Source organism: Portunus trituberculatus, chromosome 33 (assembly GCF_017591435.1).
Source record: "Portunus trituberculatus isolate SZX2019 chromosome 33, ASM1759143v1, whole genome shotgun sequence".
NCBI classification, from domain to species: domain Eukaryota; kingdom Metazoa; phylum Arthropoda; class Malacostraca; order Decapoda; family Portunidae; genus Portunus; species Portunus trituberculatus.
Window position 1 is genome coordinate 7,656,875 of NC_059287.1, and position 10,000 is coordinate 7,666,874.

General features: G+C 37.9%; 1 protein-coding gene across 2 annotated transcripts in view; it reads right to left on the minus strand.

Moving 5' to 3' along the window:
- The window catches only part of LOC123512437 (PAX3- and PAX7-binding protein 1-like), an 80,941-nt gene that overhangs the window by 21,676 nt on the left and 49,265 nt on the right, over positions 1-10,000 (minus strand). The gene's annotated exons all lie outside the window — the stretch shown is intronic.

The following is a 10,000-nucleotide window of genomic DNA, read 5'->3' on the forward strand; positions in this document are numbered from 1 at the left end:
TAGATTTTGGTTAGATTTCTATACTATATGGGCTCATACTATGCAATTTTATTAGAATGGGAAGAGCAAAGCTTGTGCTGTGTGGTTGTGTACCTGAAGAATAACAAGTTAAAAATACACACATTAACAAATAAGATCTTGAAGGAATGGGTTGAGAGATGTTCTTGTCACAATAACATTAATGTGAAATATGCTGATTTGTCAGAACCACTCATTGAATATATCATTAGATGCTGACATAATGCAAATAGTTTGAGCAATGAAAACAATAACCAATAATCATGTCAATTGTGTATGGAGAAATATATAGGCTAACAGGTAATGAAACAGCGATCCATGATTTTAAACAAACAAAGTGTTTATGTTCATGAGACAAGTACTTTTCTAAATAAGAGCCATGAGTTTAAGACTCAAGCTAACCTTGTATGTATCAGTGAGTAACACCACCTCCAGAGATGGTGTTCCCAGCAATACTGTTAAGAAGCATTCATGGAAGATTTGCAGGAGGTTGCTCTGAGGTTGTTAAAGAATCTTGGATTCAGCTCCAGGAGCTTGAGACAGGCGGGAGGTCAGACAATCACAGCTTGGTGATCCATCACCCAGCAGAATCAAAAGAAAATTCACTAAACGGATGTGATATGACTTATGCAGACTTTTGTCTTACTTTATATAGAGAAACCGGAAATTGTTAGATTTAAGTAGAGGAGTATTACTGTACTAATATAGATGGGTTGTTATCAAGCATATTGGAAGTTAGGGATTATTTGAAAGAGAAAAGCATGTAATGCATTGTTGAAACAAAGCTAAGAGGAGGATCCATGTCAAGTTTAAAGAGGAGAGATATAATACCTGGAGGAAAGACAGGAAGGATAAAGGGGAGGAGGAGTGCTAATAATGGTTCGTGATAATATATATGTGGAGGATGTGCAATATGGTGAGGACAAAGTGGAAGTAATGGGAGTAACAATCAAAACAGGAACTGAAGAGAAAATTATAGTTACATATGTGCAAGACAAATACATGGGAACTGAAGAACACAAAGATATGCAAAGAGAGTGATTTAGTGCCTATATAACATGATAAGAAGAGATAGAAGAATACTTTTAGTTGGAGACTTAAACTGCAAAAAAGTAAACTGGAGAGAGATGGAAGTAATGGATAATGCTGGCAGTGGAGCAAGAAAGTTACAGTTGACTATGGTTAATGGACCAGTGGGTGGAGGAGTCAACAAGGTACAGGGGGGAAGAAAAACCATCATTGCTTGACCTAGTTTTTACAAGAGTCCTCCAATCATACAATACCTTCCAATGGGGAGAAAGGATCATGTGACAGAAATGCAAATTCAGGAGGAAGATGAAGTTACAGAGATGACTATAAAGGAGAGATTAAATTATGAAAGAGCAGATTTTGAAAAATTAAAATATATTTTGCAAGTACAAGGCAAATATGACAGAAATATAATGGAGTAAAAAAAATTTGTACCTGTTTATAGAGTTAAGAAAAATTAAATGCTTGGTACAATGCTAGATGCATACAAAATTACCATAATAGGCAGAAGTACTACGATGCCAGAAATGAATATATTAGAGTAAAGATAAAGGAAGAAAGAAACTTTGAGAAAGATGTAGAGAAAGATGAACCCAAACTTTTCTACAAGTTTATATACAGCAAAAACAAAGAATAAGGAAACAATTGAAAAATAATTAAAGAAGGAAGACATACCAAACAGAGAAGGAAATGTTTGAAATAATGAATGAGAGCTGGCAAGTGACATTCGCGCCGGAGAAGACACAAGCAATGGTTGTCTCGGTCCCCAGCCGCCATGGCAGCAATGGCAGGAAAGTTGTCTTTTTGCTGCTCTCCCACCCAAGATGACGTCAAGATACTTGGAGTGGAGGTGGATCGAGGCTGAGGTTTGACAGGCATGTCAAAACCATTGCCAAGAAAGCCTCTCACAGGATCTCCGCTCTCAGAAGGATCGCCAGTTTCCTCGACAGGAAGGGGAGACTGCTGCTGTACAAGGCACAGGTGCGGCCCCACCTTGAATACGCAGCTCTCTCCTGGATGTCCTGTGCCGCCACACACAGAAGGAGACTGGACAGCATCCAACGCCGCGCCATACGGCTAGTAGATGCTGCACTACCACCTCACCCAGAGCCTGAGCGTCCCCTTGATTCACTGGAACACCGCAGAGACGTGGCGGCGATCGTAGTGTTCCATAAGGCACAGGTGCAAAGAGTGCCACATCTGGCAGGGCTGCGTCATCCTCTAAGAGTCACCGCACGGAGCACGAGAACGGTGCTCAATGGTGGTGACGCCGTAGAGGTGCCGCGATCCCACGGGTGTCAGCATCAACGCACCTTCGCAGGACGCGTCTCCAGGATGTGGAACTTGTTCACGGCCGCGGTGCCTCACGTCCAGGAGATGAACACACACAGTGTCAAACTGATGGCACATAAGTGGAGACAGACACTGCCAACTCCTCTGACACTCTTTGTGACGTGACACTCAGTGTAGTGCAGTGCGTGAATAGTGCTAGTGAAGTGAAACGAATAGTGCTCCATTTACATGCTGACCATCTTGTATATTATCTATTTTAAGTCTTGTAAATATTGTAGAGAAATAGATTGTAGTACCCTTAGAATAGGTAGCACACGACAGTGCGCCTTTGGGTACATGTTCCTTTGTATTAAGTTTTGTTTAAATAAAAAAAAAAAAAAAAAAAAAGAGAGAGAGAGAGAGAGAGAGAGAGAGAGAGAGAGAGAGAGAGAGAGAGAGAGAGAGAGAGAGAGAGATAAGGAAAAATGTTTTAGCATTTTTATTTTGCTGTAACAGATGGAAAGAGATGGAAAGTAACTCAATGTACTGTAATTAAAAGGCTTTTGATAAAGTCCCTCATGGAAGACTACTTTGGAAACTAGAGAACATAGGAGGACTGCAAGGAACTTTGCTAGAATGGACAAGAGATTATTTGAAGGATAGGGAAATGAGAACTGTGATCAGAGATACAAACTCAACTTGGGGTAAAGCAACTAACGGAGTGCCACAAAGGTCAGTGTTAGCCCCCATTATGTTTCAGATTTATGGGATAAACAGTTATATAAATTTATTCACTGATGATGCAAAGCTGCTAAGAGTTATCAAAACCAAAGAGGACTGTCTGCTGCTGCAGGAAGATATACACAAAATCTATGAGTGGAGCAGGAAGTGGACATTGGAGTTTAATGCCAAGAAATGTCACATAATGGAGCTAGGAAAGAGCAAGAGAAGACTGGTATGGAACTATTTGATGGGAGAGGAACAAATAATGAAGACTAAAGAGGAAAAAGATCTTGGAGTGATCATACAAGAAAATCTGAGACCCGAAAAACACATAAGCAAGATATTTAGACTATCATATAAAATGTTGACTAATATACGTGGCATTTCATTACATGGACAAAGATATGATGAAAAAAATCATCACAAGCATGATATGTCCAAGGCTGGAATATGCAGCAGTGGTATGGTTTCCAAGCTCTAAAAAGGATATAAGAAAATAGGAAAGGATACAGAAGATTGCTACAAAGATGGTGCCAGAATTAAAGGACCTCACATATGAAGAACAACTGAAGGAAATGGGATTGCCAACCTTACTAGATAGAAGAGAACGTAGGGATCTAATAACAATGTATAAGATAGTAAATGATATTGAGAAGATGACAAAAGAAGACCTGGTGCTGTTGACAGAAAAAGATGGAAGGACAAGAGGACATGAAAAGATCAGGATGAGGCAGTGTGTGAAGGATATTTGAAAATACAGTTTTCATACGTAGAATGGTGGAAAAATGGAATGCATTGGATAATGAAGTTATTACAGCACATAATGGAGACATGGAGACAGGAAACTATGAGACCTGCTCGAACTCTGTACAATACAACTAGGTAATACACACACAAACTGAGTGAATGAGCTCGATTATATGGACGGAAGAGGAGAAAAATGGTGTTACAGAGGTATCTCTGTGAATGTCCTAAATGTCCTACTGAAGTGAGAAAGTGGGCCATTCAGCGGGATATGGAGAGTGGTCCCTGAGAGTGTGTCATTGTTTTGGAATCAGAATAACAATGACACCTGACAAAGGATTTGAAAGGTTCTATACAAGAGGACTGGAGAAATTAGATATGAACAACAAAGGATTAGAAAGTTCTAAACATTTTATCCATAAAAGAAAACTGGATAGAGTCATAGGAGAAAGTTTCAAAAAAGAGATCTATTTGTTAACGATAGAGAACAAAGAGCTTTTGAAGGAAAAAGTAGAAATGGAGAAAAAAAACCAACAACTAAGGAAACAATGTGAAGAAAGAAATGAAGGCTAAACTCCTAAAAATGGAAAAGAAAATATCCGAAGGGGACTTGAGGAAGGAGGAATGCCTTAACCTAATTGATGCTAGGATGAAAGAAGTGAACCATGAACATCAGGAGGTACAAAGGTCCTTTAGGGAGATAGTGAAAAAGCAGGAAGAGGAAAATAAAGTGATTACGCAGAGTGAAATGGTAAAAGGCACTAAAGGAAAATGAGTATGTGGTGAGAGATATTGCTGAAAAGAAAAATGCGTGATCATAACAGGATTGAAGGAAACAGGAACTCAGGATAGAATAAGGAAAAGGACAGGAAATCTTTACTGAATAAGACATCAGTAAAGAGACCTATATGCTGAGGTAGAAGTCTAACGAGAATCATTAAAGAAAGGAAAAAAGTGATATTAGTAGGAGATTTCAACTGTAAAGAAGTGGACTGGGAAAATTATGAAAGTGGTATGGGGGAAGAAGCCTGGAGAGAAAGATTCTTGAACCTAATGATAGACAATATGATGGACCAGAGAGTAAAGGAATACACAAGATTCAGAGGAAATGACGAGCCAGCGAGATTGGACCTAGTCTTTACAAGGGGTATACAAATGAGTGATGATATAAGATATAAGTGCCCATTGGGAAAGAGTGACCATGTAATATTAGAAATGGATATAGAAGAGGGAAAGGAAGATAGAGATGATTCATACAAAGGAGACCAATTAAATTACAGAAAGGCTGATATTGAGAATCTCAAGAACTATTTTAAAAACGTAAACTGGAAGGAGATGGAAAACTCAGAGATGATGCAAGAGAAATATAACTTATTTTTTGAAATAAACAAAACAGGAGTCAAGGAATATGTCCCAAAATATAGACCTAAAGAAGAAGGAAAGAAAGATTGGTTTAATGCAAGGTGTGCTAGGGCAAAGGAGAAAAGAGATTGAGCATGGAAAAGGTGGAGAAGAAATAGAAATCCAGCAAATAAGGAAAACTTCAAGGCAGCAAGAAATGAATATGTTAAGGTGAGGAAGGAAGAGGAAAAGAACTTTGTAAAGGACATTGTTGAAAAATGTAAGGAGCAACCAAAATTGTTCTATATTCATAAATGGAAAAATTAGGACAAAAGAAACAATAGAAAGGTTAAAAGGAGAGAACGGATGGTGGAAGACCCAAAAGTATGGCAGAACTATTAAATAATAAATTCCAGGAGGTCTTTACTAAGGAATCCAAATTTGAAAGGCCACAGGGTAATAGAGACAATCTATATGAAAGAGATTAAAGTAACCAAGCTTGAAATAAAAGAGTTAATGAAGGAACTGGATGAAGAGAAGGCAATGGGACCAGATGAAGTCTCAGGCAGAATACTGAAAGAATGTAGGGAAGAACTAGCAAGTCCTATATACAACATCATAAAATGCTCAATAGAAAATGGAACAGTACCAGTAGAATGGAAAAGAGCTGAGGTGGTTCCCATATATAAGAGCGGAAGGAAGGAAGAACCTTTAAATTACAGACCGGTATCACTAACTAGTGTAATATGCAAGATGTGTGAAAGAATAATAAAGAAACAATGGATCGAGTTCCTTGAAGACAACAAATTAATATCAAATAGCCAATTTGGTTTTAGAAAAGACGGTCTTGTGTAACTAATTTATTGAGTTTCTATTCTAGAATAGTTGATAGAGTACAAGAGAGAGGGGGATGGGTTGACTGTATTTATTTGGATTTAAAAAAGGCGTTTGACAAAGTGCCACATGCAAGATTACTATGGAAGTTAGAGGAGAAGGGTGGCTTAAAGGAAGCACATTGAGATGGATAGAAAATTATTTGAGGGAGAGAAATAAGGACGGTAGTTAAAGATATGAAGTCCAAGTGGAGAGCAGTAGAAAGCGGAGTGCCACAGGGGTCAGTATTGGCACCAATACTTTTCCTCATTTATATTAACGACATGCCAGAAGGAGTGAACAGCTACATAAATCTGTTTGCAGATGATACGAAACTGTGCAGAGTTATAAAGCAAAAGAGGATTGTGAAATACTGCAAGAAGACCTAAATAAGATCTGGGAATGGAGTAAAAAGTGGGAAATGGAATTCAATGTGAACAAAAGCCATGTCATGGAAATGGGAAAGAGTGAAAGACGACCAGTGGGAATCTATAAGATGGGAGATGGAGTAGAACTGGAGAAAGTAAAAAAGGAAAAGGACTTAGGAGTGACGATGGAAGAAAACAATCAACCAGTAAGCCATATTGATAGAATTTTAGAGAAACATATAATTTGCTAAGGAATATTGGAGTAGCATTTCACTACATGGACAAAGAAATGATGAAGAAATTGATAAGTACTATAATAAGACCCAGATTGGAATATGCAGGAGTAGTGTGGACCCCTCATAAAAGAAACACATAAGGAAATTGGAGAGCTACAAAAATGGCTACAAGAATGGTTCCAGAATTTGAAGGGATGACATATGAGGAGAGACTAAAGGCTATGGATCTACCAACCTGGAACAAAGAAGGAGAGAGGAGACCTGATACAAGTTTATAAATTGATCAACGGAATGGACCAAGTGGATAATGAGAAACTGATCCTGAGAGAAGAATATGACATCCGAAGCACAAGATCGCATAGTAAAAAGCTGAGAAAAGGAAGATGTCTGAGAGATATTAAAAATATAGTTTCCCAGTGATGTATTGAGACGTGGAACAGTTTAAATGAAGAAGTAGTGTCTGCAACGAGTGTGCATACTATTTTAAAGTAAGATTGGATAAGTGTAGATATGGAGATGGGGGCCACACGAGCATAAAGCCCAGGCCCTATAAAACTACAACTAGGTAAATACACACACACACACACACAACATTTTATATAGAACATCAAAATTAAGAGAGTGTAGAAGGTTGTAAAGAGGCATGAAAAAATAGAAATGAGGAAGAGAGGAGAAGATATAATGAATTGTTGGAAGAGGCGTAGAAGGAAAATGATGAACGGTCTGAAGAGGAAAAGAAAAGTTTTTGGAGAGTTATAGGAGAGAGTCAGAAAATGGTATGTGGAAAGAAGGAATGCAGAGGAACCCCTAGAGGGAGCAGTGGTGGACCGTAATGTATACTAATATAGATGGGATACTGTCAAGTAGATTAGAATTGCAAGACTATGTGATGGTGGAGAAGCCTGATATAGTGTGTTTGACTGAGACAAAATTACATGAAAAACAAAGGTAAATTTGGATAATAAATATAATATATGGAGAAAGGATAGAGAGGGTAAAGGTGGAGGAGGAGTTATGATTATGACGAAGAAGGAGATAAATGTGGATAAGGTTTGGTATGGGAAGAACAACGCAGAAGTGATAAGCATAAGGTTAAAAAGTGATGGAAAAGAATTAATAATCATGGTGACCTATGTACCTCCTAAAACAAATTCTTGGACATTAAGGAATACGACAATATGATCAAGGATACTTTACAGAGTTTGGAAAGTGTATTAACTGGAAAAAGAAAGGTGATACTAGTAGGAGATTTTAATTGTAAAGAAGTGGATTGGGAAAATCTAGTAAGTGGTGTTGGAGAGGAAGCATGGGGAGAGAGATTCTTGAATCTAATGATGGAAAATATGATGGAACAGAGGGTGAAAGAAAATACTAGATATAGAGGAGATGATGAACCGGCTAGACTGGATTTGGTGTTAACACGAGAAGTGTACCTATGTGGGGATATACAATATAAATGTCCATTGGGGAAGAGTGATCATGTGGTTATGGAAATGCAGATGGCAATAACACAGCGAAGGAGAGATGAGACATACAGGAGTGGTAGATTGAATTATAGAAAGATGGACACAGAAAGTTTGAAAAATTATTTCAGAACATTAGATTGGGAGGAGATGTTACAAATCAGAGAAGTGCAAAAAATATGAGATTTTTATGAAATATTATAAAGAAGGAGTTATGAAATTTGTACCAAAGTATAAACCGAGAGAGGAAGGAAGAAAGGATTGGTTTAATGCAACTTGTGTTAAGGCTAAAGAAAAGAGAGATGTGGCTTGGAAAAGATGGAAAAGAGCAGGAATATACTAAATAAGGAGAATTATAGAGTGGCGAGAAATGAGTATGTGAGGGTAAGGAGGAGGAAGAAAGAAAATTTGAAAAGATATTGTAGACAAGAGTAAGGAACATCCAAAATTGTTTTACAGGTTCATAAATGGTAAACTTAAAAGAGAGAGTCCATTGAAAGATTAAAAGGAGAGCAAGGGATAGTAGATGACCCTAAGAATATAGCGGAATTGCTAAATAATAGGTTTCAACAAGTATTTACTAAAGAAACAATGTTTGTAAAGCCTCAGAATGTAGAAGGAAATGTGCACATGGATGACATTAAGATACCTAAAAGGAGTTATATAAAATGTTGGAGGAACTTAAAGATGATAAAGCGATGGGACCAGATGAAGTTTCAGGAAAATTATTGAAGGAATGTAGAGAAGAATTGATTGATCCATTATATGATATTATAAGGTGCTCATTAGAAACAGGGAAGTACCAGTAGAGTGGAAAAGAGCTGAAGTGGTGCCCATTTATAAGGGAGGCAGTAAGGAAGAGCCTCTTAACTATAGACCTGTGTCTTTAACAAGTGTGGTCGGTAAGATTTGTGAGAGGGTGATAAAGAAATATTGGATACGGTTCCTGGAGGATCATAAGTTATTATCGGATCATCAATTTGGCTTTAGGAAAGGGAGGTCATGTGTAACAAATCTACTGAGCTTTTATTCAAGAGTGGTTGACAAAATACAAGAGAGAGAGGATGGATGGACTGTGTATATTTGGATTTAAAAAGCTTTTGACAAGGTACCTCACATGAGACTGCTATGGAAATTAGAGATTTATGGAGGACTGAAGGAAAAGTGTTAAAGTGGATGGAAAACTACTTGAGATGGAGGAGATGAGAACGGTAATAAGGGATGCAAAGTCGGACTGGTTGGTGGTGGAGAGTGGAGTCCCACAAGGTTCAGTGCTGGCACCAATACTTTTCCTTGTCTATATTAATGATATGCCAGAGGGAGTAAACAGTTATATTAATTTGTTTGCGGATGATGCGAAGTTGTGTAGGTGTGTGAAGAGTGAAGAAGATTGTGAAATTTTACAGGCAGATCTGGATAGGATTTGGGAGTGGAGCAAGAGGTGGGAGATGGAATTTAATCTGAGCAAAAGTCATGTAATGGAGATGGGGAAGAGTGGAAGACGGCCAAGAGGGTCATATAAGATGGGTGAAGGAGTAGTGTTGAAAAAGGTGGAAAAGGAAAAGGATTTGGGAGTGATAATACAAGACCATGGGCAGTTTGAGGCTCATATTGACAAGATGTTTGGAGAAACATATAATTTGATTAGAAATATTGGATTAGCCTTTCATTATATGGATAAAGATATGATGAAGAAATTAATTAGTACGGTAATTAGACCAAGATTGGAATATGCTGGAGTGGTTTGGTCCCCTTATAAAAAGAAGCATATAAGGAAGTTGGAGAGATTGCAGAGAATGGCAACAAAAATGGTTCCGGAATTGGCAGAAATGACCTATGAGGAGAGATTAAAAGAAATGAATTTGCTTACCTTGGAACAAAGAAGAGAAAGAGGAGATTTAATACAGGTTTATAAACTGTTGAACGGTTTGGA